General features: G+C 36.5%; 86 non-coding genes across 86 annotated transcripts; all 86 read right to left on the bottom strand.

The window, feature by feature from the left end:
• Positions 1–15: 15 nt before the first annotated feature.
• Positions 16–88, bottom strand: Trnaf-gaa (transfer RNA phenylalanine (anticodon GAA)). Its single transcript has one exon. It is a non-coding gene; the product is annotated as a tRNA-Phe (tRNA).
• A 146-nt stretch (positions 89–234) lies between these two features.
• Positions 235–307, bottom strand: Trnaf-gaa (transfer RNA phenylalanine (anticodon GAA)). Its single transcript has one exon. It is a non-coding gene; the product is annotated as a tRNA-Phe (tRNA).
• A 146-nt stretch (positions 308–453) lies between these two features.
• Positions 454–526, bottom strand: Trnaf-gaa (transfer RNA phenylalanine (anticodon GAA)). The gene has a single exon. It is a non-coding gene; the product is annotated as a tRNA-Phe (tRNA).
• A 146-nt stretch (positions 527–672) lies between these two features.
• Positions 673–745, bottom strand: Trnaf-gaa (transfer RNA phenylalanine (anticodon GAA)). The gene has a single exon. It is a non-coding gene; the product is annotated as a tRNA-Phe (tRNA).
• A 146-nt stretch (positions 746–891) lies between these two features.
• Positions 892–964, bottom strand: Trnaf-gaa (transfer RNA phenylalanine (anticodon GAA)). Its single transcript has one exon. It is a non-coding gene; the product is annotated as a tRNA-Phe (tRNA).
• A 146-nt stretch (positions 965–1,110) lies between these two features.
• On the bottom strand, positions 1,111–1,183 carry Trnaf-gaa (transfer RNA phenylalanine (anticodon GAA)). Its single transcript has one exon. It is a non-coding gene; the product is annotated as a tRNA-Phe (tRNA).
• A 146-nt stretch (positions 1,184–1,329) lies between these two features.
• On the bottom strand, positions 1,330–1,402 carry Trnaf-gaa (transfer RNA phenylalanine (anticodon GAA)). Its single transcript has one exon. It is a non-coding gene; the product is annotated as a tRNA-Phe (tRNA).
• Positions 1,403–1,548: 146 nt separating this feature from the next.
• Positions 1,549–1,621, bottom strand: Trnaf-gaa (transfer RNA phenylalanine (anticodon GAA)). Its single transcript has one exon. It is a non-coding gene; the product is annotated as a tRNA-Phe (tRNA).
• Positions 1,622–1,767: 146 nt separating this feature from the next.
• Trnaf-gaa (transfer RNA phenylalanine (anticodon GAA)) lies at positions 1,768–1,840 on the bottom strand. Its single transcript has one exon. It is a non-coding gene; the product is annotated as a tRNA-Phe (tRNA).
• A 144-nt stretch (positions 1,841–1,984) lies between these two features.
• Positions 1,985–2,057, bottom strand: Trnaf-gaa (transfer RNA phenylalanine (anticodon GAA)). Its single transcript has one exon. It is a non-coding gene; the product is annotated as a tRNA-Phe (tRNA).
• Positions 2,058–2,203: 146 nt separating this feature from the next.
• Positions 2,204–2,276, bottom strand: Trnaf-gaa (transfer RNA phenylalanine (anticodon GAA)). The gene has a single exon. It is a non-coding gene; the product is annotated as a tRNA-Phe (tRNA).
• A 146-nt stretch (positions 2,277–2,422) lies between these two features.
• On the bottom strand, positions 2,423–2,495 carry Trnaf-gaa (transfer RNA phenylalanine (anticodon GAA)). The gene has a single exon. It is a non-coding gene; the product is annotated as a tRNA-Phe (tRNA).
• A 146-nt stretch (positions 2,496–2,641) lies between these two features.
• On the bottom strand, positions 2,642–2,714 carry Trnaf-gaa (transfer RNA phenylalanine (anticodon GAA)). The gene has a single exon. It is a non-coding gene; the product is annotated as a tRNA-Phe (tRNA).
• A 146-nt stretch (positions 2,715–2,860) lies between these two features.
• On the bottom strand, positions 2,861–2,933 carry Trnaf-gaa (transfer RNA phenylalanine (anticodon GAA)). Its single transcript has one exon. It is a non-coding gene; the product is annotated as a tRNA-Phe (tRNA).
• Positions 2,934–3,079: 146 nt separating this feature from the next.
• Trnaf-gaa (transfer RNA phenylalanine (anticodon GAA)) lies at positions 3,080–3,152 on the bottom strand. Its single transcript has one exon. It is a non-coding gene; the product is annotated as a tRNA-Phe (tRNA).
• Positions 3,153–3,298: 146 nt separating this feature from the next.
• Positions 3,299–3,371, bottom strand: Trnaf-gaa (transfer RNA phenylalanine (anticodon GAA)). Its single transcript has one exon. It is a non-coding gene; the product is annotated as a tRNA-Phe (tRNA).
• A 146-nt stretch (positions 3,372–3,517) lies between these two features.
• Positions 3,518–3,590, bottom strand: Trnaf-gaa (transfer RNA phenylalanine (anticodon GAA)). Its single transcript has one exon. It is a non-coding gene; the product is annotated as a tRNA-Phe (tRNA).
• Positions 3,591–3,736: 146 nt separating this feature from the next.
• Trnaf-gaa (transfer RNA phenylalanine (anticodon GAA)) lies at positions 3,737–3,809 on the bottom strand. Its single transcript has one exon. It is a non-coding gene; the product is annotated as a tRNA-Phe (tRNA).
• A 146-nt stretch (positions 3,810–3,955) lies between these two features.
• On the bottom strand, positions 3,956–4,028 carry Trnaf-gaa (transfer RNA phenylalanine (anticodon GAA)). Its single transcript has one exon. It is a non-coding gene; the product is annotated as a tRNA-Phe (tRNA).
• Positions 4,029–4,174: 146 nt separating this feature from the next.
• Positions 4,175–4,247, bottom strand: Trnaf-gaa (transfer RNA phenylalanine (anticodon GAA)). Its single transcript has one exon. It is a non-coding gene; the product is annotated as a tRNA-Phe (tRNA).
• Positions 4,248–4,393: 146 nt separating this feature from the next.
• On the bottom strand, positions 4,394–4,466 carry Trnaf-gaa (transfer RNA phenylalanine (anticodon GAA)). Its single transcript has one exon. It is a non-coding gene; the product is annotated as a tRNA-Phe (tRNA).
• Positions 4,467–4,612: 146 nt separating this feature from the next.
• Positions 4,613–4,685, bottom strand: Trnaf-gaa (transfer RNA phenylalanine (anticodon GAA)). The gene has a single exon. It is a non-coding gene; the product is annotated as a tRNA-Phe (tRNA).
• Positions 4,686–4,831: 146 nt separating this feature from the next.
• Trnaf-gaa (transfer RNA phenylalanine (anticodon GAA)) lies at positions 4,832–4,904 on the bottom strand. The gene has a single exon. It is a non-coding gene; the product is annotated as a tRNA-Phe (tRNA).
• Positions 4,905–5,050: 146 nt separating this feature from the next.
• On the bottom strand, positions 5,051–5,123 carry Trnaf-gaa (transfer RNA phenylalanine (anticodon GAA)). The gene has a single exon. It is a non-coding gene; the product is annotated as a tRNA-Phe (tRNA).
• A 365-nt stretch (positions 5,124–5,488) lies between these two features.
• Trnaf-gaa (transfer RNA phenylalanine (anticodon GAA)) lies at positions 5,489–5,561 on the bottom strand. The gene has a single exon. It is a non-coding gene; the product is annotated as a tRNA-Phe (tRNA).
• A 146-nt stretch (positions 5,562–5,707) lies between these two features.
• Trnaf-gaa (transfer RNA phenylalanine (anticodon GAA)) lies at positions 5,708–5,780 on the bottom strand. Its single transcript has one exon. It is a non-coding gene; the product is annotated as a tRNA-Phe (tRNA).
• A 146-nt stretch (positions 5,781–5,926) lies between these two features.
• On the bottom strand, positions 5,927–5,999 carry Trnaf-gaa (transfer RNA phenylalanine (anticodon GAA)). The gene has a single exon. It is a non-coding gene; the product is annotated as a tRNA-Phe (tRNA).
• Positions 6,000–6,364: 365 nt separating this feature from the next.
• Positions 6,365–6,437, bottom strand: Trnaf-gaa (transfer RNA phenylalanine (anticodon GAA)). The gene has a single exon. It is a non-coding gene; the product is annotated as a tRNA-Phe (tRNA).
• Positions 6,438–6,583: 146 nt separating this feature from the next.
• On the bottom strand, positions 6,584–6,656 carry Trnaf-gaa (transfer RNA phenylalanine (anticodon GAA)). The gene has a single exon. It is a non-coding gene; the product is annotated as a tRNA-Phe (tRNA).
• Positions 6,657–6,802: 146 nt separating this feature from the next.
• On the bottom strand, positions 6,803–6,875 carry Trnaf-gaa (transfer RNA phenylalanine (anticodon GAA)). Its single transcript has one exon. It is a non-coding gene; the product is annotated as a tRNA-Phe (tRNA).
• A 365-nt stretch (positions 6,876–7,240) lies between these two features.
• On the bottom strand, positions 7,241–7,313 carry Trnaf-gaa (transfer RNA phenylalanine (anticodon GAA)). The gene has a single exon. It is a non-coding gene; the product is annotated as a tRNA-Phe (tRNA).
• Positions 7,314–7,459: 146 nt separating this feature from the next.
• Trnaf-gaa (transfer RNA phenylalanine (anticodon GAA)) lies at positions 7,460–7,532 on the bottom strand. Its single transcript has one exon. It is a non-coding gene; the product is annotated as a tRNA-Phe (tRNA).
• Positions 7,533–8,116: 584 nt separating this feature from the next.
• On the bottom strand, positions 8,117–8,189 carry Trnaf-gaa (transfer RNA phenylalanine (anticodon GAA)). The gene has a single exon. It is a non-coding gene; the product is annotated as a tRNA-Phe (tRNA).
• Positions 8,190–8,335: 146 nt separating this feature from the next.
• Trnaf-gaa (transfer RNA phenylalanine (anticodon GAA)) lies at positions 8,336–8,408 on the bottom strand. Its single transcript has one exon. It is a non-coding gene; the product is annotated as a tRNA-Phe (tRNA).
• Positions 8,409–8,554: 146 nt separating this feature from the next.
• Positions 8,555–8,627, bottom strand: Trnaf-gaa (transfer RNA phenylalanine (anticodon GAA)). The gene has a single exon. It is a non-coding gene; the product is annotated as a tRNA-Phe (tRNA).
• Positions 8,628–8,773: 146 nt separating this feature from the next.
• Trnaf-gaa (transfer RNA phenylalanine (anticodon GAA)) lies at positions 8,774–8,846 on the bottom strand. Its single transcript has one exon. It is a non-coding gene; the product is annotated as a tRNA-Phe (tRNA).
• Positions 8,847–8,992: 146 nt separating this feature from the next.
• Trnaf-gaa (transfer RNA phenylalanine (anticodon GAA)) lies at positions 8,993–9,065 on the bottom strand. The gene has a single exon. It is a non-coding gene; the product is annotated as a tRNA-Phe (tRNA).
• A 145-nt stretch (positions 9,066–9,210) lies between these two features.
• On the bottom strand, positions 9,211–9,283 carry Trnaf-gaa (transfer RNA phenylalanine (anticodon GAA)). The gene has a single exon. It is a non-coding gene; the product is annotated as a tRNA-Phe (tRNA).
• Positions 9,284–9,429: 146 nt separating this feature from the next.
• On the bottom strand, positions 9,430–9,502 carry Trnaf-gaa (transfer RNA phenylalanine (anticodon GAA)). Its single transcript has one exon. It is a non-coding gene; the product is annotated as a tRNA-Phe (tRNA).
• A 146-nt stretch (positions 9,503–9,648) lies between these two features.
• Trnaf-gaa (transfer RNA phenylalanine (anticodon GAA)) lies at positions 9,649–9,721 on the bottom strand. Its single transcript has one exon. It is a non-coding gene; the product is annotated as a tRNA-Phe (tRNA).
• A 146-nt stretch (positions 9,722–9,867) lies between these two features.
• Trnaf-gaa (transfer RNA phenylalanine (anticodon GAA)) lies at positions 9,868–9,940 on the bottom strand. The gene has a single exon. It is a non-coding gene; the product is annotated as a tRNA-Phe (tRNA).
• A 146-nt stretch (positions 9,941–10,086) lies between these two features.
• On the bottom strand, positions 10,087–10,159 carry Trnaf-gaa (transfer RNA phenylalanine (anticodon GAA)). The gene has a single exon. It is a non-coding gene; the product is annotated as a tRNA-Phe (tRNA).
• A 146-nt stretch (positions 10,160–10,305) lies between these two features.
• Positions 10,306–10,378, bottom strand: Trnaf-gaa (transfer RNA phenylalanine (anticodon GAA)). Its single transcript has one exon. It is a non-coding gene; the product is annotated as a tRNA-Phe (tRNA).
• Positions 10,379–10,524: 146 nt separating this feature from the next.
• On the bottom strand, positions 10,525–10,597 carry Trnaf-gaa (transfer RNA phenylalanine (anticodon GAA)). The gene has a single exon. It is a non-coding gene; the product is annotated as a tRNA-Phe (tRNA).
• Positions 10,598–10,743: 146 nt separating this feature from the next.
• On the bottom strand, positions 10,744–10,816 carry Trnaf-gaa (transfer RNA phenylalanine (anticodon GAA)). The gene has a single exon. It is a non-coding gene; the product is annotated as a tRNA-Phe (tRNA).
• A 146-nt stretch (positions 10,817–10,962) lies between these two features.
• On the bottom strand, positions 10,963–11,035 carry Trnaf-gaa (transfer RNA phenylalanine (anticodon GAA)). Its single transcript has one exon. It is a non-coding gene; the product is annotated as a tRNA-Phe (tRNA).
• Positions 11,036–11,181: 146 nt separating this feature from the next.
• Positions 11,182–11,254, bottom strand: Trnaf-gaa (transfer RNA phenylalanine (anticodon GAA)). The gene has a single exon. It is a non-coding gene; the product is annotated as a tRNA-Phe (tRNA).
• Positions 11,255–11,400: 146 nt separating this feature from the next.
• Positions 11,401–11,473, bottom strand: Trnaf-gaa (transfer RNA phenylalanine (anticodon GAA)). The gene has a single exon. It is a non-coding gene; the product is annotated as a tRNA-Phe (tRNA).
• Positions 11,474–11,619: 146 nt separating this feature from the next.
• On the bottom strand, positions 11,620–11,692 carry Trnaf-gaa (transfer RNA phenylalanine (anticodon GAA)). Its single transcript has one exon. It is a non-coding gene; the product is annotated as a tRNA-Phe (tRNA).
• Positions 11,693–11,838: 146 nt separating this feature from the next.
• On the bottom strand, positions 11,839–11,911 carry Trnaf-gaa (transfer RNA phenylalanine (anticodon GAA)). The gene has a single exon. It is a non-coding gene; the product is annotated as a tRNA-Phe (tRNA).
• A 146-nt stretch (positions 11,912–12,057) lies between these two features.
• Positions 12,058–12,130, bottom strand: Trnaf-gaa (transfer RNA phenylalanine (anticodon GAA)). The gene has a single exon. It is a non-coding gene; the product is annotated as a tRNA-Phe (tRNA).
• Positions 12,131–12,276: 146 nt separating this feature from the next.
• Positions 12,277–12,349, bottom strand: Trnaf-gaa (transfer RNA phenylalanine (anticodon GAA)). Its single transcript has one exon. It is a non-coding gene; the product is annotated as a tRNA-Phe (tRNA).
• A 146-nt stretch (positions 12,350–12,495) lies between these two features.
• Positions 12,496–12,568, bottom strand: Trnaf-gaa (transfer RNA phenylalanine (anticodon GAA)). The gene has a single exon. It is a non-coding gene; the product is annotated as a tRNA-Phe (tRNA).
• A 146-nt stretch (positions 12,569–12,714) lies between these two features.
• Trnaf-gaa (transfer RNA phenylalanine (anticodon GAA)) lies at positions 12,715–12,787 on the bottom strand. The gene has a single exon. It is a non-coding gene; the product is annotated as a tRNA-Phe (tRNA).
• A 146-nt stretch (positions 12,788–12,933) lies between these two features.
• On the bottom strand, positions 12,934–13,006 carry Trnaf-gaa (transfer RNA phenylalanine (anticodon GAA)). Its single transcript has one exon. It is a non-coding gene; the product is annotated as a tRNA-Phe (tRNA).
• Positions 13,007–13,370: 364 nt separating this feature from the next.
• Positions 13,371–13,443, bottom strand: Trnaf-gaa (transfer RNA phenylalanine (anticodon GAA)). Its single transcript has one exon. It is a non-coding gene; the product is annotated as a tRNA-Phe (tRNA).
• A 146-nt stretch (positions 13,444–13,589) lies between these two features.
• Positions 13,590–13,662, bottom strand: Trnaf-gaa (transfer RNA phenylalanine (anticodon GAA)). Its single transcript has one exon. It is a non-coding gene; the product is annotated as a tRNA-Phe (tRNA).
• Positions 13,663–14,026: 364 nt separating this feature from the next.
• Positions 14,027–14,099, bottom strand: Trnaf-gaa (transfer RNA phenylalanine (anticodon GAA)). The gene has a single exon. It is a non-coding gene; the product is annotated as a tRNA-Phe (tRNA).
• A 146-nt stretch (positions 14,100–14,245) lies between these two features.
• Trnaf-gaa (transfer RNA phenylalanine (anticodon GAA)) lies at positions 14,246–14,318 on the bottom strand. The gene has a single exon. It is a non-coding gene; the product is annotated as a tRNA-Phe (tRNA).
• A 146-nt stretch (positions 14,319–14,464) lies between these two features.
• Trnaf-gaa (transfer RNA phenylalanine (anticodon GAA)) lies at positions 14,465–14,537 on the bottom strand. Its single transcript has one exon. It is a non-coding gene; the product is annotated as a tRNA-Phe (tRNA).
• A 146-nt stretch (positions 14,538–14,683) lies between these two features.
• Trnaf-gaa (transfer RNA phenylalanine (anticodon GAA)) lies at positions 14,684–14,756 on the bottom strand. The gene has a single exon. It is a non-coding gene; the product is annotated as a tRNA-Phe (tRNA).
• A 146-nt stretch (positions 14,757–14,902) lies between these two features.
• Trnaf-gaa (transfer RNA phenylalanine (anticodon GAA)) lies at positions 14,903–14,975 on the bottom strand. The gene has a single exon. It is a non-coding gene; the product is annotated as a tRNA-Phe (tRNA).
• Positions 14,976–15,121: 146 nt separating this feature from the next.
• Trnaf-gaa (transfer RNA phenylalanine (anticodon GAA)) lies at positions 15,122–15,194 on the bottom strand. Its single transcript has one exon. It is a non-coding gene; the product is annotated as a tRNA-Phe (tRNA).
• Positions 15,195–15,340: 146 nt separating this feature from the next.
• Trnaf-gaa (transfer RNA phenylalanine (anticodon GAA)) lies at positions 15,341–15,413 on the bottom strand. The gene has a single exon. It is a non-coding gene; the product is annotated as a tRNA-Phe (tRNA).
• A 146-nt stretch (positions 15,414–15,559) lies between these two features.
• Trnaf-gaa (transfer RNA phenylalanine (anticodon GAA)) lies at positions 15,560–15,632 on the bottom strand. The gene has a single exon. It is a non-coding gene; the product is annotated as a tRNA-Phe (tRNA).
• Positions 15,633–15,778: 146 nt separating this feature from the next.
• Positions 15,779–15,851, bottom strand: Trnaf-gaa (transfer RNA phenylalanine (anticodon GAA)). Its single transcript has one exon. It is a non-coding gene; the product is annotated as a tRNA-Phe (tRNA).
• A 146-nt stretch (positions 15,852–15,997) lies between these two features.
• Positions 15,998–16,070, bottom strand: Trnaf-gaa (transfer RNA phenylalanine (anticodon GAA)). The gene has a single exon. It is a non-coding gene; the product is annotated as a tRNA-Phe (tRNA).
• Positions 16,071–16,216: 146 nt separating this feature from the next.
• Trnaf-gaa (transfer RNA phenylalanine (anticodon GAA)) lies at positions 16,217–16,289 on the bottom strand. Its single transcript has one exon. It is a non-coding gene; the product is annotated as a tRNA-Phe (tRNA).
• Positions 16,290–16,435: 146 nt separating this feature from the next.
• Trnaf-gaa (transfer RNA phenylalanine (anticodon GAA)) lies at positions 16,436–16,508 on the bottom strand. Its single transcript has one exon. It is a non-coding gene; the product is annotated as a tRNA-Phe (tRNA).
• A 146-nt stretch (positions 16,509–16,654) lies between these two features.
• Trnaf-gaa (transfer RNA phenylalanine (anticodon GAA)) lies at positions 16,655–16,727 on the bottom strand. Its single transcript has one exon. It is a non-coding gene; the product is annotated as a tRNA-Phe (tRNA).
• Positions 16,728–16,873: 146 nt separating this feature from the next.
• Trnaf-gaa (transfer RNA phenylalanine (anticodon GAA)) lies at positions 16,874–16,946 on the bottom strand. Its single transcript has one exon. It is a non-coding gene; the product is annotated as a tRNA-Phe (tRNA).
• Positions 16,947–17,092: 146 nt separating this feature from the next.
• Positions 17,093–17,165, bottom strand: Trnaf-gaa (transfer RNA phenylalanine (anticodon GAA)). Its single transcript has one exon. It is a non-coding gene; the product is annotated as a tRNA-Phe (tRNA).
• Positions 17,166–17,311: 146 nt separating this feature from the next.
• On the bottom strand, positions 17,312–17,384 carry Trnaf-gaa (transfer RNA phenylalanine (anticodon GAA)). The gene has a single exon. It is a non-coding gene; the product is annotated as a tRNA-Phe (tRNA).
• A 365-nt stretch (positions 17,385–17,749) lies between these two features.
• Positions 17,750–17,822, bottom strand: Trnaf-gaa (transfer RNA phenylalanine (anticodon GAA)). The gene has a single exon. It is a non-coding gene; the product is annotated as a tRNA-Phe (tRNA).
• Positions 17,823–17,968: 146 nt separating this feature from the next.
• On the bottom strand, positions 17,969–18,041 carry Trnal-uaa (transfer RNA leucine (anticodon UAA)). Its single transcript has one exon. It is a non-coding gene; the product is annotated as a tRNA-Leu (tRNA).
• A 146-nt stretch (positions 18,042–18,187) lies between these two features.
• Trnaf-gaa (transfer RNA phenylalanine (anticodon GAA)) lies at positions 18,188–18,260 on the bottom strand. The gene has a single exon. It is a non-coding gene; the product is annotated as a tRNA-Phe (tRNA).
• Positions 18,261–18,406: 146 nt separating this feature from the next.
• On the bottom strand, positions 18,407–18,479 carry Trnaf-gaa (transfer RNA phenylalanine (anticodon GAA)). The gene has a single exon. It is a non-coding gene; the product is annotated as a tRNA-Phe (tRNA).
• A 146-nt stretch (positions 18,480–18,625) lies between these two features.
• On the bottom strand, positions 18,626–18,698 carry Trnaf-gaa (transfer RNA phenylalanine (anticodon GAA)). Its single transcript has one exon. It is a non-coding gene; the product is annotated as a tRNA-Phe (tRNA).
• Positions 18,699–18,844: 146 nt separating this feature from the next.
• Trnaf-gaa (transfer RNA phenylalanine (anticodon GAA)) lies at positions 18,845–18,917 on the bottom strand. Its single transcript has one exon. It is a non-coding gene; the product is annotated as a tRNA-Phe (tRNA).
• Positions 18,918–19,063: 146 nt separating this feature from the next.
• Trnaf-gaa (transfer RNA phenylalanine (anticodon GAA)) lies at positions 19,064–19,136 on the bottom strand. The gene has a single exon. It is a non-coding gene; the product is annotated as a tRNA-Phe (tRNA).
• A 146-nt stretch (positions 19,137–19,282) lies between these two features.
• Positions 19,283–19,355, bottom strand: Trnaf-gaa (transfer RNA phenylalanine (anticodon GAA)). Its single transcript has one exon. It is a non-coding gene; the product is annotated as a tRNA-Phe (tRNA).
• Positions 19,356–19,501: 146 nt separating this feature from the next.
• On the bottom strand, positions 19,502–19,574 carry Trnaf-gaa (transfer RNA phenylalanine (anticodon GAA)). The gene has a single exon. It is a non-coding gene; the product is annotated as a tRNA-Phe (tRNA).
• Positions 19,575–19,720: 146 nt separating this feature from the next.
• Positions 19,721–19,793, bottom strand: Trnaf-gaa (transfer RNA phenylalanine (anticodon GAA)). Its single transcript has one exon. It is a non-coding gene; the product is annotated as a tRNA-Phe (tRNA).
• Positions 19,794–20,158: 365 nt separating this feature from the next.
• On the bottom strand, positions 20,159–20,231 carry Trnaf-gaa (transfer RNA phenylalanine (anticodon GAA)). Its single transcript has one exon. It is a non-coding gene; the product is annotated as a tRNA-Phe (tRNA).
• A 146-nt stretch (positions 20,232–20,377) lies between these two features.
• Positions 20,378–20,450, bottom strand: Trnaf-gaa (transfer RNA phenylalanine (anticodon GAA)). The gene has a single exon. It is a non-coding gene; the product is annotated as a tRNA-Phe (tRNA).
• Positions 20,451–20,596: 146 nt separating this feature from the next.
• Positions 20,597–20,669, bottom strand: Trnaf-gaa (transfer RNA phenylalanine (anticodon GAA)). Its single transcript has one exon. It is a non-coding gene; the product is annotated as a tRNA-Phe (tRNA).
• Between the last annotated feature and the right edge of the window lie 78 nt (positions 20,670–20,747).

Raw genomic sequence — 20,747 nt, 5'->3', positions numbered from 1 at the left:
TTCCCCTCACACACATGCCGAAACCCGGGATTGAACCAGGGACCTTTAGATCTTCAGTCTAACGCTCTCCCAACTGAGCTATTTCGGCTTGCTTTCTAACATTCTTTGTTTCACTTGTACATTCTTTACTACATTTACTTAAGAAAATGTAAATTACAGACAATATCCGATTATTCATCTAAAATCACTCATCAATTTGATTAAAATACGAGGATTTGCTTCCCCTCACACACATGCCGAAACCAGGGATTGAACCAGGGACCTTTAGATCTTCAGTCTAACGCTCTCCCAACTGAGCTATTTCGGCTTGCTTTCTAACATTCTTTGTTTCACTTGTACATTCTTTACTACATTTACTTAAGAAAATGTAAATTACAGACAATATCCGATTATTCATCTAAAATCACTCATCAATTTGATTAAAATACGAGGATTTGCTTCCCCTCACACACATGCCGAAACCAGGGATTGAACCAGGGACCTTTAGATCTTCAGTCTAACGCTCTCCCAACTGAGCTATTTCGGCTTGCTTTCTAACATTCTTTGTTTCACTTGTACATTCTTTACTACATTTACTTCAGAAAATGTAAATTACAGACAATATCCGATTATTCATCTAAAATCACTCATCAATTTGATTAAAATACGAGGATTTGCTTCCCCTCACACACATGCCGAAACCCGGGATTGAACCAGGGACCTTTAGATCTTCAGTCTAACGCTCTCCCAACTGAGCTATTTCGGCTTGCTTTCTAACATTCTTTGTTTCACTTGTACATTCTTTACTACATTTACTTAAGAAAATGTAAATTACAGACAATATCCGATTATTCATCTAAAATCACTCATCAATTTGATTAAAAAACGAGGTTTTGTTTCCCCTCACACACATGCCGAAACCCGGGATTGAACCAGGGACCTTTAGATCTTCAGTCTAACGCTCTCCCAACTGAGCTATTTCGGCTTGCTTTCTAACATTCTTTGTTTCACTTGTACATTCTTTACTACATTTACTTAAGAAAATGTAAATTACAGACAATATCCGATTATTCATCTAAAATCACTCATCAATTTGATTAAAATACGAGGATTCGTTTCCCCTCACACACATGCCGAAACCAGGGATTGAACCAGGGACCTTTAGATCTTCAGTCTAACGCTCTCCCAACTGAGCTATTTCGGCTTGCTTTCTAACATTCTTTGTTTCACTTGTACATTCTTTACTACATTTACTTAAGAAAATGTAAATTACAGACAATATCCGATTATTCATCTAAAATCACTCATCAATTTGATTAAAATACGAGGTTTTGTTTCCCCTCACACACATGCCGAAACCAGGGATTGAACCAGGGACCTTTAGATCTTCAGTCTAACGCTCTCCCAACTGAGCTATTTCGGCTTGCTTTCTAACATTCTTTGTTTCACTTGTACATTCTTTACTACATTTACTTAAGAAAATGTAAATTACAGACAATATCCGATTATTCATCTAAAATCACTCATCAATTTGATTAAAATACGAGGTTTTGTTTCCCCTCACACACATGCCGAAACCAGGGATTGAACCAGGGACCTTTAGATCTTCAGTCTAACGCTCTCCCAACTGAGCTATTTCGGCTTGCTTTCTAACATTCTTTGTTTCACTTGTACATTCTTTACTACATTTACTTAAGAAAATGTAAATTACAGACAATATCCGATTATTCATCTAAAATCACTCATCAATTTGATTAAAATACGAGGTTTTGTTTCCCCTCACACACATGCCGAAACCAGGGATTGAACCAGGGACCTTTAGATCTTCAGTCTAACGCTCTCCCAACTGAGCTATTTCGGCTTGCTTTCTAACATTCTTTGTTTCACTTGTACATTCTTTACTACATTTACTTAAGAAAATGTAAATTACAGACAATATCCGATTATTCATCTAAAATCACTCATCAATTTGATTAAAATACGAGGATTCGTTTCCTCACACACATGCCGAAACCAGGGATTGAACCAGGGACCTTTAGATCTTCAGTCTAACGCTCTCCCAACTGAGCTATTTCGGCTTGCTTTCTAACATTCTTTGTTTCACTTGTACATTCTTTACTACATTTACTTAAGAAAATGTAAATTACAGACAATATCCGATTATTCATCTAAAATCACTCATCAATTTGATTAAAATACGAGGTTTTGTTTCCCCTCACACACATGCCGAAACTCTGGATTGAACCAGGGACCTTTAGATCTTCAGTCTAACGCTCTCCAAACTGAGCTATTTCGGCTTGCTTTCTAACATTCTTTGTTTCACATGTACATTCTTTACTACATTTACTTAAGAAAATGTAAATTACAGACAATATCCGATTATTCATCTAAAATCACTCATCAATTTGATTAAAATACGAGGTTTTGTTTCCCCTCACACACATGCCGAAACCAGGGATTGAACCAGGGACCTTTAGATCTTCAGTCTAACGCTCTCCCAACTGAGCTATTTCGGCTTGCTTTCTAACATTCTTTGTTTCACTTGTACATTCTTTACTACATTTACTTAAGAAAATGTAAATTACAGACAATATCCGATTATTCATCTAAAATCACTCATCAATTTGATTAAAATACGAGGATTCGTTTCCCCTCACACACATGCCGAAACTCTGGATTGAACCAGGGACCTTTAGATCTTCAGTCTAACGCTCTCCAAACTGAGCTATTTCGGCTTGCTTTCTAACATTCTTTGTTTCACATGTACATTCTTTACTACATTTACTTAAGAAAATGTAAATTACAGACAATATCCGATTATTCATCTAAAATCACTCATCAATTTGATTAAAATACGAGGTTTTGTTTCCCCTCACACACATGCCGAAACCAGGGATTGAACCAGGGACCTTTAGATCTTCAGTCTAACGCTCTCCCAACTGAGCTATTTCGGCTTGCTTTCTAACATTCTTTGTTTCACTTGTACATTCTTTACTACATTTGCTTAAGAAAATGTAAATTACAGACAATATCCGATTATTCATCTAAAATCACTCATCAATTTGATTAAAATACGAGGATTCGTTTCCCCTCACACACATGCCGAAACTCGGGATTGAACCAGGGACCTTTAGATCTTCAGTCTAACGCTCTCCCAACTGAGCTATTTCGGCTTGCTTTCTAACATTCTTTGTTTCACTTGTACATTCTTTACTACATTTACTTAAGAAAATGTAAATTACAGACAATATCCGATTATTCATCTAAAATCACTCATCAATTTGATTAAAATACGAGGTTTTGTTTCCCCTTACACACATGCCGAAACCAGGGATTGAACCAGGGACCTTTAGATCTTCAGTCTAACGCTCTCCCAACTGAGCTATTTCGGCTTGCTTTCTAACATTCTTTGTTTCACTTGTACATTCTTTACTACATTTGCTTAAGAAAATGTAAATTACAGACAATATCCGATTATTCATCTAAAATCACTCATCAATTTGATTAAAATACGAGGATTCGTTTCCCCTCACACACATGCCGAAACTCGGGATTGAACCAGGGACCTTTAGATCTTCAGTCTAACGCTCTCCAAACTGAGCTATTTCGGCTTGCTTTCTAACATTCTTTGTTTCACATGTACATTCTTTACTACATTTACTTAAGAAAATGTAAATTACAGACAATATCCGATTATTCATCTAAAATCACTCATCAATTTGATTAAAATACGAGGTTTTGTTTCCCCTCACACACATGCCGAAACCAGGGATTGAACCAGGGACCTTTAGATCTTCAGTCTAACGCTCTCCCAACTGAGCTATTTCGGCTTGCTTTCTAACATTCTTTGTTTCACTTGTACATTCTTTACTACATTTACTTAAGAAAATGTAAATTACAGACAATATCCGATTATTCATCTAAAATCACTCATCAATTTGATTAAAATACGAGGATTCGTTTCCCCTCACACACATGCCGAAACTCTGGATTGAACCAGGGACCTTTAGATCTTCAGTCTAACGCTCTCCAAACTGAGCTATTTCGGCTTGCTTTCTAACATTCTTTGTTTCACATGTACATTCTTTACTACATTTACTTAAGAAAATGTAAATTACAGACAATATCCGATTATTCATCTAAAATCACTCATCAATTTGATTAAAATACGAGGTTTTGTTTCCCCTCACACACATGCCGAAACCAGGGATTGAACCAGGGACCTTTAGATCTTCAGTCTAACGCTCTCCCAACTGAGCTATTTCGGCTTGCTTTCTAACATTCTTTGTTTCACTTGTACATTCTTTACTACATTTGCTTAAGAAAATGTAAATTACAGACAATATCCGATTATTCATCTAAAATCACTCATCAATTTGATTAAAATACGAGGATTCGTTTCCCCTCACACACATGCCGAAACTCGGGATTGAACCAGGGACCTTTAGATCTTCAGTCTAACGCTCTCCCAACTGAGCTATTTCGGCTTGCTTTCTAACATTCTTTGTTTCACTTGTACATTCTTTACTACATTTACTTAAGAAAATGTAAATTACAGACAATATCCGATTATTCATCTAAAATCACTCATCAATTTGATTAAAATACGAGGTTTTGTTTCCCCTTACACAAATGCCGAAACCAGGGATTGAACCAGGGACCTTTAGATCTTCAGTCTAACGCTCTCCCAACTGAGCTATTTCGGCTTGCTTTCTAACATTCTTTGTTTCACTTGTACATTCTTTACTACATTTACTTAAGAAAATGTAAATTACAGACAATATCCGATTATTCATCTAAAATCACTCATCAATTTGATTAAAATACGAGGTTTTGTTTCCCCTCACACACATGCCGAAACCAGGGATTGAACCAGGGACCTTTAGATCTTCAGTCTAACGCTCTCCCAACTGAGCTATTTCGGCTTGCTGTCTAACATTCTTTGTTTCACTTGTACATTCTTTACTACATTTACTTAAGAAAATGTAAATTACAGACAATATCCGATTATTCATCTAAAATCACTCATCAATTTGATTAAAATACGAGGATTCGTTTCCCCTCACACACATGCCGAAACTCGGGATTGAACCAGGGACCTTTAGATCTTCAGTCTAACGCTCTCCAAACTGAGCTATTTCGGCTTGCTTTCTAACATTCTTTGTTTCACATGTACATTCTTTACTACATTTACTTAAGAAAATGTAAATTACAGACAATATCCGATTATTCATCTAAAATCACTCATCAATTTGATTAAAATACGAGGTTTTGTTTCCCCTCACACACATGCCGAAAGCAGGGATTGAACCAGGGACCTTTAGATCTTCAGTCTAACGCTCTCCCATCTGACATATTTCGGCTTGCTTTCTAACATTCTTTGTTTCACTTGTACATTCTTTACTACATTTACTTAAGAAAATGTAAATTACAGACAATATCCGATTATTAATCTAAAATCACTCATCAATTTGATTAAAATACGAGGTTTTGTTTCCCCTCACACACATGCCGAAACCAGGGATTGAACCAGGGACCTTTAGATCTTCAGTCTAACGCTCTCCCATCTGACATATTTCGGCTTGCTTTCTAACATTCTTTGTTTCACTTGTACATTCTTTACTACATTTACTTAAGAAAATGTAAATTACAGACAATATCCGATTATTCATCTAAAATCACTCATCAATTTGATTAAAATACGAGGTTTTGTTTCCCCTCACACACATGCCGAAACCAGGGATTGAACCAGGGACCTTTAGATCTTCAGTCTAACGCTCTCCCATCTGACATATTTCGGCTTGCTTTCTAACATTCTTTGTTTCACTTGTACATTCTTTACTACATTTACTTAAGAAAATGTAAATTACAGACAATATCCGATTATTCATCTAAAATCACTCATCAATTTGATTAAAATACGAGGTTTTGTTTCCCCTCACACACATGCCGAAACCAGGGATTGAACCAGGGACCTTTAGATCTTCAGTCTAACGCTCTCCCATCTGACATATTTCGGCTTGCTTTCTAACATTCTTTGTTTCACTTGTACATTCTTTACTACATTTACTTAAGAAAATGTAAATTACAGACAATATCCGATTATTCATCTAAAATCACTCATCAATTTGATTAAAATACGAGGTTTTGTTTCCCCTCACACACATGCCGAAACCAGGGATTGAACCGGGGACCTTTAGATCTTCAGTCTAACGCTCTCCCATCTGACATATTTCGGCTTGCTTTCTAACATTCTTTGTTTCACTTGTACATTCTTTACTACATTTACTTAAGAAAATGTAAATTACAGACAATATCCGATTATTCATCTAAAATCACTCATCAATTTGATTAAAATACGAGGTTTTGTTTCCCCTCACACACATGCCGAAACCAGGGATTGAACCAGGGACCTTTAGATCTTCAGTCTAACGCTCTCCCATCTGACATATTTCGGCTTGCTTTCTAACATTCTTTGTTTCACTTGTACATTCTTTACTACATTTACTTAAGAAAATGTAAATTACAGACAATATCCGATTATTCATCTAAAATCACTCATCAATTTGATTAAAATACGAGGTTTTGTTTCCCCTCACACACATGCCGAAACCAGGGATTGAACCAGGGACCTTTAGATCTTCAGTCTAACGCTCTCCCATCTGACATATTTCGGCTTGCTTTCTAACATTCTTTGTTTCACTTGTACATTCTTTACTACATTTACTTAAGAAAATGTAAATTACAGACAATATCCGATTATTCATCTAAAATCACTCATCAATTTGATTAAAATACGAGGTTTTGTTTCCCCTCACACACATGCCGAAACCAGGGATTGAACCAGGGACCTTTAGATCTTCAGTCTAACGCTCTCCCATCTGACATATTTCGGCTTGCTTTCTAACATTCTTTGTTTCACTTGTACATTCTTTACTACATTTACTTAAGAAAATGTAAATTACAGACAATATCCGAGTTTTCATCTAAAATCACTCATCAATTTGATTAAAATACGAGGTTTTGTTTCCCCTCACACACATGCCGAAACCAGGGATTGAACCAGGGACCTTTAGATCTTCAGTCTAACGCTCTCCAATCTGACATATTTCGGCTTGCTTTCTAACATTCTTTGTTTCACTTGTACATTCTTTACTACATTTACTTAAGAAAATGTAAATTACAGACAATATCCGATTATTCATCTAAAATCACTCATCAATTTGATTAAAATACGAGGTTTTGTTTCCCCTCACACACATGCCGAAACCCGGGATTGAACCAGGGACCTTTAGATCTTCAGTCTAACGCTCTCCAAACTGAGCTATTTCGGCTTGCTTTCTAACATTCTTTGTTTAACATGTACATTCTTTACTACATTTACTTAAGAAAATGTAAATTACAGACAATATCCGATTATTCATCTAAAATCACTCATCAATTTGATTAAAATACGAGGTTTTGTTTCCCCTCACACACATGCCGAAACCAGGGATTGAACCAGGGACCTTTGGATCTTCAGTCTAACGCTCTCCCAACTGAGCTATTTCGGCTTGCTTTCTAACATTCTTTGTTTCACTTGTACATTCTTTACTACATTTACTTAAGAAAATGTAAATTACAGACAATATCCGATTATTCATCTAAAATCACTCATCAATTTGATTAAAATACGAGGTTTTGTTTCCCCTCACACACATGCCGAAACCAGGGATTGAACCAGGGACCTTTAGATCTTCAGTCTAACGCTCTCCCATCTTACATATTTCGGCTTGCTTTCTAACATTCTTTGTTTCACTTGTACATTCTTTACTACATTTACTTAAGAAAATGTAAATTACAGACAATATCCGATTATTCATCTAAAATCACTCATCAATTTGATTAAAATACGAGGTTTTGTTTCCCCTCAAACACATGCCGAAACTCGGGATTGAACCAGGGACCTTTAGATCTTCAGTCTAACGCTCTCCCATCTGACATATTTCGGCTTGCTTTCTAACATTCTTTGTTTCACTTGTACATTCTTTACTACATTTACTTAAGAAAATGTAAATTACAGACAATATCCGATTATTCATCTAAAATCACTCATCAATTTGATAAAAATACGAGGATTCGTTTCCCCTCACACACATGCCGAAACTCGGGATTGAACCAGGGACCTTTAGATCTTCAGTCTAACGCTCTCCAAACTGAGCTATTTCGGCTTGCTTTCTAACATTCTTTGTTTCACTTGTACATTCTTTACTACATTTACTTAAGAAAATGTAAATTACAGACAATATCCGATTATTCATCTAAAATCACTCATCAATTTGATTAAAATACGAGGTTTTGTTTCCCCTCAAACACATGCCGAAACTCGGGATTGAACCAGGGACCTTTAGATCTTCAGTCTAACGCTCTCCAAACTGAGCTATTTCGGCTTGCTTTCTAACATTCTTTGTTTCACTTGTACATTCTTTACTACATTTACTTAAGAAAATGTAAATTACAGACAATATCCGATTATTCATCTAAAATCACTCATCAATTTGATTAATATACGAGGTTTTGTTTCCCCTCACACACATGCCGAAACTCGGGATTGAACCAGGGACCTTTAGATCTTCAGTCTAACGCTCTCCAAACTGAGCTATTTCGGCTTGCTTTCTAACATTCTTTGTTTCACTTGTACATTCTTTACTACATTTACTTAAGAAAATGTAAATTACAGACAATATCCGATTATTCATCTAAAATCACTCATCAATTTGATTAAAATACGAGGATTCGTTTCCCCTCACACACATGCCGAAACTCGGGATTGAACCAGGGACCTTTAGATCTTCAGTCTAACGCTCTCCAAACTGAGCTATTTCGGCTTGCTTTCTAACATTCTTTGTTTCACTTGTACATTCTTTACTACATTTACTTAAGAAAATGTAAATTACAGACAATATCCGATTATTCATCTAAAATCACTCATCAATTTGATTAAAATACGAGGTTTTGTTTCCCCTCACACACATGCCGAAACTCGGGATTGAACCAGGGACCTTTAGATCTTCAGTCTAACGCTCTCCAAACTGAGCTATTTCGGCTTGCTTTCTAACATTCTTTGTTTCACTTGTACATTCTTTACTACATTTACTTAAGAAAATGTAAATTACAGACAATATCCGATTATTCATCTAAAATCACTCATCAATTTGATTAAAATACGAGGTTTTGTTTCCCTCACACACATGCCGAAACTCGGGATTGAACCAGGGACCTTTAGATCTTCAGTCTAACGCTCTCCAAACTGAGCTATTTCGGCTTGCTTTCTAACATTCTTTGTTTCACTTGTACATTCTTTACTACATTTACTTAAGAAAATGTAAATTACAGACAATATCCGATTATTCATCTAAAATCACTCATCAATTTGATTAAAATACGAGGATTCGTTTCCCCTCACACACATGCCGAAACTCGGGATTGAACCAGGGACCTTTAGATCTTCAATCTAACGCTCTCCAAACTGAGCTATTTCGGCTTGCTTTCTAACATTCTTTGTTTCACTTGTACATTCTTTACTACATTTACTTAAGAAAATGTAAATTACAGACAATATCCGATTATTCATCTAAAATCACTCATCAATTTGATTAAAATACGAGGTTTTGTTTCCCCTCACACACATGCCGAAACTCGGGATTGAACCAGGGACCTTTAGATCTTCAGTCTAACGCTCTCCAAACTGAGCTATTTCGGCTTGCTTTCTAACATTCTTTGTTTCACTTGTACATTCTTTACTACATTTACTTAAGAAAATGTAAATTACAGACAATATCCGATTATTCATCTAAAATCACTCATCAATTTGATTAAAATACGAGGTTTTGTTTCCCCTCACACACATGCCGAAACTCGGGATTGAACCAGGGACCTTTAGATCTTCAGTCTAACGCTCTCCAAACTGAGCTATTTCGGCTTGCTTTCTAACATTCTTTGTTTCACTTGTACATTCTTTACTACATTTACTTAAGAAAATGTAAATTACAGACAATATCCGATTATTCATCTAAAATCACTCATCAATTTGATTAAAATACGAGGATTCGTTTCCCCTCACACACATGCCGAAACTCGGGATTGAACCAGGGACCTTTAGATCTTCAGTCTAACGCTCTCCAAACTGAGCTATTTCGGCTTGCTTTCTAACATTCTTTGTTTCACATGTACATTCTTTACTACATTTACTTAAGAAAATGTAAATTACAGACAATATCCGATTATTCATCTAAAATCACTCATCAATTTGATTAAAATACGAGGTTTTGTTTCCCCTCACACACATGCCGAAACTCGGGATTGAACCAGGGACCTTTAGATCTTCAGTCTAACGCTCTCCAAACTGAGCTATTTCGGCTTGCTTTCTAACATTCTTTGTTTCACTTGTACATTCTTTACTACATTTACTTAAGAAAATGTAAATTACAGACAATATCCGATTATTCATCTAAAATCACTCATCAATTTGATTAAAATACGAGGATTCGTTTCCCCTCACACACATGCCGAAACTCGGGATTGAACCAGGGACCTTTAGATCTTCAGTCTAACGCTCTCCAAACTGAGCTATTTCGGCTTGCTTTCTAACATTCTTTGTTTCACATGTACATTCTTTACTACATTTACTTAAGAAAATGTAAATTACAGACAATATCCGATTATTCATCTAAAATCACTCATCAATTTGATTAAAATACGAGGATTCGTTTCCCCTCACACACATGCCGAAACTCGGGATTGAACCAGGGACCTTTAGATCTTCAGTCTAACGCTCTCCAAACTGAGCTATTTCGGCTTGCTTTCTAACATTCTTTGTTTCACATGTACATTCTTTACTACATTTACTTAAGAAAATGTAAATTACAGACAATATCCGATTATTCATCTAAAATCACTCATCAATTTGATTAAAATACGAGGATTCGTTTCCCCTCACACACATGCCGAAACTCGGGATTGAACCAGGGACCTTTAGATCTTCAGTCTAACGCTCTCCAAACTGAGCTATTTCGGCTTGCTTTCTAACATTCTTTGTTTCACATGTACATTCTTTACTACATTTACTTAAGAAAATGTAAATTACAGACAATATCCGATTATTCATCTAAAATCACTCATCAATTTGATTAAAATACGAGGATTCGTTTCCCATCACACACATGCCGAAACTCGGGATTGAACCAGGGACCTTTAGATCTTCAGTCTAACGCTCTCCAAACTGAGCTATTTCGGCTTGCTTTCTAACATTCTTTGTTTCACATGTACATTCTTTACTACATTTACTTAAGAAAATGTAAATTACAGACAATATCCGATTATTCATCTAAAATCACTCATCAATTTGATTAAAATACGAGGTTTTGTTTCCCCTCACACACATGCCGAAACCAGGGATTGAACCAGGGACCTTTAGATCTTCAGTCTAACGCTCTCCCAACTGAGCTATTTCGGCTTGCTTTCTAACATTCTTTGTTTCACTTGTACATTCTTTACTACATTTACTTAAGAAAATGTAAATTACAGACAATATCCGATTATTCATCTAAAATCACTCATCAATTTGATTAAAATACGAGGTTTCGTTTCCCCTCACACACATGCCGAAACTCGGGATTGAACCAGGGACCTTTAGATCTTCAGTCTAACGCTCTCCCAACTGAGCTATTTCGGCTTGCTTTCTAACATTCTTTGTTTCACTTGTACATTCTTTACTACATTTACTTAAGAAAATGTAAATTACAGACAATATCCGATTATTCATCTAAAATCACTCATCAATTTGATTAAAATACGAGGTTTTGTTTCCCCTCACACACATGCCGAAACCAGGGATTGAACCAGGGACCTTTAGATCTTCAGTCTAACGCTCTCCCAACTGAGCTATTTCGGCTTGCTTTCTAACATTCTTTGTTTCACTTGTACATTCTTTACTACATTTACTTAAGAAAATGTAAATTACAGACAATATCCGATTATTCATCTAAAATCACTCATCAATTTGATTAAAATACGAGGTTTTGTTTCCCCTCACACACATGCCGAAACCAGGGATTGAACCAGGGACCTTTAGATCTTCAGTCTAACGCTCTCCCAACTGAGCTATTTCGGCTTGCTTTCTAACATTCTTTGTTTCACTTGTACATTCTTTACTACATTTACTTAAGAAAATGTAAATTACAGACAATATCCGATTATTCATCTAAAATCACTCATCAATTTGATTAAAATACGAGGTTTCGTTTCCCCTCACACACATGCCGAAACTCGGGATTGAACCAGGGACCTTTAGATCTTCAGTCTAACGCTCTCCCAACTGAGCTATTTCGGCTTGCTTTCTAACATTCTTTGTTTCACTTGTACATTCTTTACTACATTTACTTAAGAAAATGTAAATTACAGACAATATCCGATTATTCATCTAAAATCACTCATCAATTTGATTAAAATACGAGGTTTTGTTTCCCCTCACACACATGCCGAAACCCGGGATTGAACCAGGGACCTTTAGATCTTCAGTCTAACGCTCTCCCAACTGAGCTATTTCGGCTTGCTTTCTAACATTCTTTGTTTCACTTGTACATTCTTTACTACATTTACTTAAGAAAATGTAAATTACAGACAATATCCGATTATTCATCTAAAATCACTCATCAATTTGATTAAAATACGAGGTTTTGTTTCCCCTCACACACATGCCGAAACCAGGGATTGAACCAGGGACCTTTAGATCTTCAGTCTAACGCTCTCCCAACTGAGCTATTTCGGCTTGCTTTCTAACATTCTTTGTTTCACTTGTACATTCTTTACTACATTTACTTAAGAAAATGTAAATTACAGACAATATCCGATTATTCATCTAAAATCACTCATCAATTTGATTAAAATACGAGGTTTCGTTTCCCCTCACACACATGCCGAAACTCGGGATTGAACCAGGGACCTTTAGATCTTCAGTCTAACGCTCTCCAAACTGAGCTATTTCGGCTTGCTTTCTAACATTCTTTGTTTCACTTGTACATTCTTTACTACATTTACTTAAGAAAATGTAAATTACAGACAATATCCGATTATTCATCTAAAATCACTCATCAATTTGATTAAAATACGAGGTTTTGTTTCCCCTCACACACATGCGAAACACGGGATTGAACCAGATACCTTTAGATCTTCAGTCTAACGCTCTCCCAACTGAGCTATTTCGGCTTGCTTTCTAACATTCTTTGTTTCACTTGTACATTCTTTACTACATTTACTTCAGAAAATGTAAATTACAGACAATATCCGATTAATCATCTATAATCACTCATCAATTTGATTAAAATACGAGGTTTGGTTTCCCCTCACACACGTGCCGAAACCCGGGATTGAACCAGGGACCTTTAGATCTTCAGTCTAACGCTCTCCCAACTGAGCTATTTCGGCTTGCTTTCTAACATTCTTTGTTTCACTTGTACATTCTTTACTACATTTACTTAAGAAAATGTAAATTACAGACAATATCCGATTATTCATCTAAAATCACTCATCAATTTGATTAAAATACGAGGTTTCGTTTCCCCTCACACACATGCCGAAACTCGGGATTGAACCAGGGACCTTTAGATCTTCAGTCTAACGCTCTCCAAACTGAGCTATTTCGGCTTGCTTTCTAACATTCTTTGTTTCACTTGTACATTCTTTACTACATTTACTTAAGAAAATGTAAATTACAGACAATATCCGATTATTCATCTAAAATCACTCATCAATTTGATTAAAATACGAGGTTTTGTTTCCCCTCACATACATGCGAAACACGGGATTGAACCAGATACCTTTAGATCTTCAGTCTAACGCTCTCCCAACTGAGCTATTTCGGCTTGCTTTCTAACATTCTTTGTTTCACTTGTACATTCTTTACTACATTTACTTCAGAAAATGTAAATTACAGACAATATCCGATTAATCATCTATAATCACTCATCAATTTGATTAAAATACGAGGTTTGGTTTCCCCTCACACACATGCCGAAACCCGGGATTGAACCAGGGACCTTTAGATCTTCAGTCTAACGCTCTCCCAACTGAGCTATTTCGGCTTGCTTTCTAACATTCTTTGTTTCACTTGTACATTCTTTACTACATTTACTTAAGAAAATGTAAATTACAGACAATATCCGAGTTTTCATCTAAAATCACTCATCAATTTGATTAAAATACGAGGTTTGGTTTCCCCTCACACACATGCCGAAACCCGGGATTGAACCAGGGACCTTTAGATCTTCAGTCTAACGCTCTCCCAACTGAGGTATTTCGGCTTGCTTTCTAAGATTCTTGGTTTCACTTGTACATTTTTTACTACATTTACTTAAGAAAATGTAAATTACAGACAATATCCGATTATTCATCTAAAATCACTCATCAATTTGATTAAAATACGAGGATTTGTTTCCCCTCACACACATGCCGAAACCCGGGATTGAACCAGGGACCTTTAGATCTTCAGTCTAACGCTCTCCCAACTGAGCTATTTCGGCTTGCTTTCTAAGATTCTTTGTTTCACTTGTACATTCTTTACTACATTTACTTCAGAAAATGTAAATTACAGACAATATCCGAGTTTTCATCTAAAATCACTCATCAATTTGATTAAAATACGAGGTTTGGTTTCCCCTCACACACATGCCGAAACCCGGGATTGAACCAGGGACCTTTAGATCTTCAGTCTAACGCTCTCCCAACTGAGCTATTTCGGCTTGCTTTCTAAGATTCTTGGTTTCACTTGTACATTCTTTACTACATTTACTTAAGAAAATGTAAATTACAGACAATATCCGAGTTTTCATCTAAAATCACTCATCAATTTGATTAAAATACGAGGTTTTGTTTCCCCTCACACACATGCCGAAACCCGGGATTGAACCAGGGACCTTTAGATCTTCAGTCTAACGCTCTCCCAACTGAGCTATTTCGGCTTGCTTTCTAAGATTCTTTGTTTCACTTGTACATTCTTTACTACATTTACTTCAGAAAATGTAAATTACAGACAATATCCGAGTTTTCATCTAAAATCACTCATCAATTTGATTAAAATACGAGGTTTGGTTTCCCCTCACACACATGCCGAAACCCGGGATTGAACCAGGGACCTTTAGATCTTCAGTCTAACGCTCTCCCAACTGAGGTATTTCGGCTTGCTTTCTAATATTCTTGGTTTCACTTGTACATTCTTTACTACATTTACTTAAGAAAATGTAAATTACAGACAATATCCGATTATTCATCTAAAATCACTCATCAATTTGATTAAAATACGAGGATTTGTTTCCCCTCACACACATGCCGAAACCCGGGATTGAACCAGGGACCTTTAGATCTTCAGTCTAACGCTCTCCCAACTGAGCTATTTCGGCTTGCTTTCTAAGATTCTTTTTTTCACTTGTACATTCTTTACTACATTTACTTAAGATAATGTAAATTACAGACAATATCCGATTATTCATCTAAAATCACTCATCAATTTGATTAAAATACGAGGATTTGTTTCCCCTCACACACATGCCGAAACCCGGGATTGAACCAGGGACCTTTAGATCTTCAGTCTAACGCTCTCCCAACTGAGCTATTTCGGCTTGCTTTCTAAGATTCTTTGTTTCACTTGTACATTCTTTACTACATTTACTTCAGAAAATGTAAATTACAGACAATATCCGAGTTTTCATCTAAAATCACTCATCAATTTGATTAAAATACGAGGTTTGGTTTCCCCTCACACACATTCCGAAACCCGGGATTGAACCAGGGACCTTTAGATCTTCAGTCTAACGCTCTCCCAACTGAGGTATTTCGGCTTGCTTTCTAAGATTCTTGGTTTCACTTGTACATTCTTTACTACATTTACTTAAGAAAATGTAAATTACAGACAATATCCGAGTTTTCATCTAAAATCACTCATCAATTTGATTAAAATACGAGGTTTGGTTTCCCCTCACACACATGCCGAAACCCGGGATTGAACCAGGGACCTTTAGATCTTCAGTCTAACGCTCTCCCAACTGAGCTATTTCGGCTTGCTTTCTTACATTCTTGGTTTCACTTGTACATTCTTTACTACATTTACTTAAGAAAATGTAAATTACAGACAATATCCGAGTTTTCATCTAAAATCACTCATCAATTTGATTAAAATACGAGGTTTGGTTTCCCCTCACACAAATGCCGAAACCCGGGATTGAACCAGGGACCTTTAGATCTTCAGTCTAACGCTCTCCCAACTGAGCTATTTCGGCTTGCTTTTTAACATTCTTGGTTTCACTTGTACATTCTTTACTACATTTACTTAAGAAAATGTAAATTACAGACAATATCCGAGTTTTCATCTAAAATCACTCATCAATTTGATTAAAATACGAGGTTTAATTTCCCCTCACACACATGCCGAAACCCAGGATTGAACAAGGGACCTTTAGATCTTCAGCCTAACACTCTCCCAACTGAGCTATTTCGGCTTGCTTTCGAACATTCTTGGTTTCACTTGTACATTCTTTACTACATTTACTTAAGAAAATGTAAATTACAGACAATATCCGAGTTTTCATCTAAAATCACTCATCAGTTTGATTAAAATACGAGGTTTGGTTTCCCCTCACACGCATGCCGTAACCCGGGATTGAACCAGGGACCTTTAGATCTTCAGTCTAACGCTCTCCCAACTGAGTTATTTCGGCTTGCTTTCTAACATTCTTGGTTTCACTTGTACATTCTTTACTACATTTACTTAAGAAAATGTAAATTACAGACAATATCCGAGTTTTCATCTAAAATCACTCATCAATTTGATTTAAATACGAGGTTTGGTTTCCCCTCACACACATGCCGAAACCCGGGATTGAACCAGGGACCTTTAGATCTTCAGTCTAACGCTCTCCCAACTGAGCTATTTCGGCTTGCTTTCTAAGATTCTTGGTTTCACTTGTACATTCTTTACTACATTTACTTAAGAAAATGTAAATTACAGACAATATCCGAGTTTTCATCTAAAATCACTCATCAATTTGATTAAAATACGAGGTTTGGTTTCCCCTCACACACATGCCGAAACCCGGGATTGAACCAGGGACCTTTAGATCTTCAGTCTAACGCTCTCCCAACTGAGCTATTTTTGCTTGCTTTCTAACATTCTTGGTTTCACTTGTACATTCTTTACTACATTTACTTAAGAAAATGTAAATTACAGACAATATCCGAGTTTTCATCTAAAATCACTCATCAATTTGATTAAAATACGAGGTTTGGTTTCCCCTCACACACATGCCGAAACCCGGGATTGAACCAGGGACCTTTAGATCTTCAGTCTAACGCTCTCCCAACTGAGCTATTTCGGCTTGCTTTCTAAGATTCTTGGTTTCACTTGTACATTTTTTACTACATTTACTTAAGAAAATGTAAATTACAGACAATATCCGAGTTTTCATCTAAAATCACTCATCAATTTGATTAAAATACGAGGTTTGGTTTCCCCTCACACACATGCCGAAACTCAGGATGGAACCAGGGACCTTTAGATCTTCAGTCTAACTTTCTCCCAACTGAGCTATTTCGGCTTGCTTTCTAAGATTCTTGGTTTCACTTGTACATTCTTTACTACATTTGCTTAAGAAAACGTAAATTACAGACAATATCCGAGTTTTCATCTAAAATCACTCATCAATTTGATTTAAATACGAGGTTTGGTTTCCCCTCACACACATGCCGAAACCAGGGATTGAACCAGGGACCTTTAGATCTTCAGTCTAACGCTCTCCCAACTGAGCTATTTCGGCTTGCTTTTTAAGATTCTTGGTTTCACTTGTACATTCTTTACTACATTTACTTAAGAAAATGTAAATTACAGACAATATCCGAGTTTTCATCTAAAATCACTCATCAATTTGATTACAATACGAGGTTTGGTTTCCCCTCACACACATGCCGAAACCCAGGATTGAACAAGGGACCTTTAGATCTTATGCCTAACACTCTCCCAACTGAGCTATTTCGGCTTGCTTTCGAACATTCTTGGTTTCACTTGTACATTCTTTACTACATTTACTTAAGAAAATGTAAATTACAGACAATATCCGATTATTCATCTAAAATCACTCATCAATTTGATTAAAATACGAGGTTTCGTTTCCCCTCACACACATGCCGAAACCCGGGATTGAACCAGGGACATTTAGATCTTCAGTCTAACGCTCTCCCAACTGAGCTATTTCGGCTTGCTTTCTAACATTCTTTGTTTCACTTGTACATTCTTTACTACATTTACTTAAGAAAATGTAAATTACAGACAATATCCGATTATTCATCTAAAATCACTCATCAATTTGATTAAAATACGAGGTTTCGTTTCCCCTCACACACATGCCGAAACCCGGGATTGAACCAGGGACATTTAGATCTTCAGTCTAACGCTCTCCCAACTGAGCTATTTCGGCTTGCTTTCTAACATTCTTGGTTTCACTTGTACATTCTTTACTACATTTACTTAAGAAAATGTAAATTACAGACAATATCCGAGTGTTCATCTAAAATCACTCATCAATTTGATTAAAATACGAGGTTTGGTTTCCCCTCACACACATGCCGAAACCCGGGATTGAACCAGGGACCTTTAGATCTTCAGTCTAACGCTCTCCCAACTGAGCTATTTCGGCTTGCTTTCTAACATTCTTGGTTTCACTTGTACATTCTTTACTACATTTACTTTAGAAAATGCAAATTACAGACAATATCCGAGTTTTCATCTAACATCACTCATCAATTTGATAAATATACGAAGTTTGGTTTCCCCTCACACACATGCCGAAACCCGGGATTGAACCAGGGACCTTTAGATCTTCAGTCTAACGCTCTCCCAACTGAGCTATTTCGGCTTGCTTTCTAAGATTCTTGGTTTCACTTGTACATTTTTTACTACATTTACTTAAGAAAATGTAAATTACAGACAATATCCGAGTTTTCATCTAAAATCACTCATCAATTTGATTAAAATACGAGGTTTGGTTTCCCCTCACACACATGCCGAAACCAAGGATTGAACCAAGGACCTTTAGATCTTCGGTCTAACGCTCTCCCAACTGAGCTATTTCGGCTTGCTTTCTAACATTCTTGGTTTCACTTGTACATTCTTTACTACATTTGCTTAAGAAAACGTAAATTACAGACAATATCCGAGTTTTCATCTAAAATCACTCATCAATTTGATTAAAATACGAGGTTTGGTTTCCCCTCACACACATGCCGAAACCCGGGATTGAACCAGGGACCTTTAGATCTTCAGTCTAACGCTCTCCCAACTGAGCTATTTCGGCTTGCTTTTTAAGATTCTTGGTTTCACTTGTACATTCTTTACTACATTTACTTAAGAAAATGTAAATTACAGACAATATCCGAGTTTTCATCTAAAATCACTCATCAATTTGATTAAAATACGAGGTTTGGTTTCCCCTCACACACATGCCGAAACCCAGGATTGAACAAGGGACCTTTAGATCTTCAGCCTAACGCTCTCCCAACTGAGTTATTTCGGCTTGCTTTCTAAGATTCTTGGTTTCACTTGTACATTCTTTACTACATTTGCTTAAGAAAACGTAAATTACAGACAATATCCGAGTTTTCATCTAAAATCACTCATCAATTTGATTAAAATACGAGGTTTGGTTTCCCCTCACACACATGCCGAAACCCGGGATTGAACCAGGGACCTTTAGATCTTCAGTCTAACGCTCTCCCAACTGAGCTATTTCGGCTTGCTTTTTAAGATTCTTGTTTTCACTTGTACATTCTTTACTACATTTACTTAAGAAAATGTAAATTACAGACAATATCCGAGTTTTCATCTAAAATCACTCATCAATTTGATTGAAATACGAGGTTTGGTTTCCCCTCACACACATGCCGAAACCCAGGATTGAACAAGGGACCTTTCGATCTTCAGCCTAACGCTCTCCCAACTGAGTTATTTCGGCTTGCTTTCTAAGATTCTTGGTTTCACTTGTACATTCTTTACTACATTTACTTAAGAAAATGTAAATTACAGACAATATCCGAGTTTTCATCTAAAATCACTCATCAATTTGATTAAAATACGAGGTTTGGTTTCCCCTCACACACATGCCGAAACCCGGGATTGAACCAGGGACCTTTAGATCTTCAGTCTAACGCTCTCCCAACTGAGCTATTTCGGCTTGCTTTCGAACATTCTTGGTTTCACTTGTACATTCTTTACTACATTTACTTAAGAAAATGTAAATTACAGACAATATCCGAGATTTCATCTAAAATCACTCATCAATTTGATTAAAATACGAGGTTTGGTTTCCCCTCACACACATGCCGAAACGGGGGATTAAACCAGGGACCTTTAGATCTTCAGTCTAACGCTCTCCCAACTGAGCTATTTCGGCTTGCTTTCTAAGATTCTTGGTTTCACTTGTACATTCTTTACTACATTTACTTAAGAAAATGTAAATTACAGACAATATCCGAGTTTTCATCTAAAATCACTCATCAATTTGATTAAAATACGAGGTTTGGTTTCCCCTCACACACATGCCGAAACCCGGGATTGAACCAGGGACCTTTAGATCTTCAGTCTAACGCTCTCCCAACTGAGTTATTTCGGCTTGCTTTCTAACATTCTTGGTTTCACTTGTACATTCTTTACTACATTTACTTAAGAAAATGTAAATTACAGACAATAT

Source organism: Euprymna scolopes, chromosome 28, assembly GCF_053919585.1.
Source record: "Euprymna scolopes isolate OS-2025 chromosome 28, ASM5391958v1, whole genome shotgun sequence".
Lineage (NCBI taxonomy): Eukaryota > Metazoa > Mollusca > Cephalopoda > Sepiida > Sepiolidae > Euprymna > Euprymna scolopes.
This window is presented reverse-complemented; position numbering and strand designations above follow the sequence as displayed.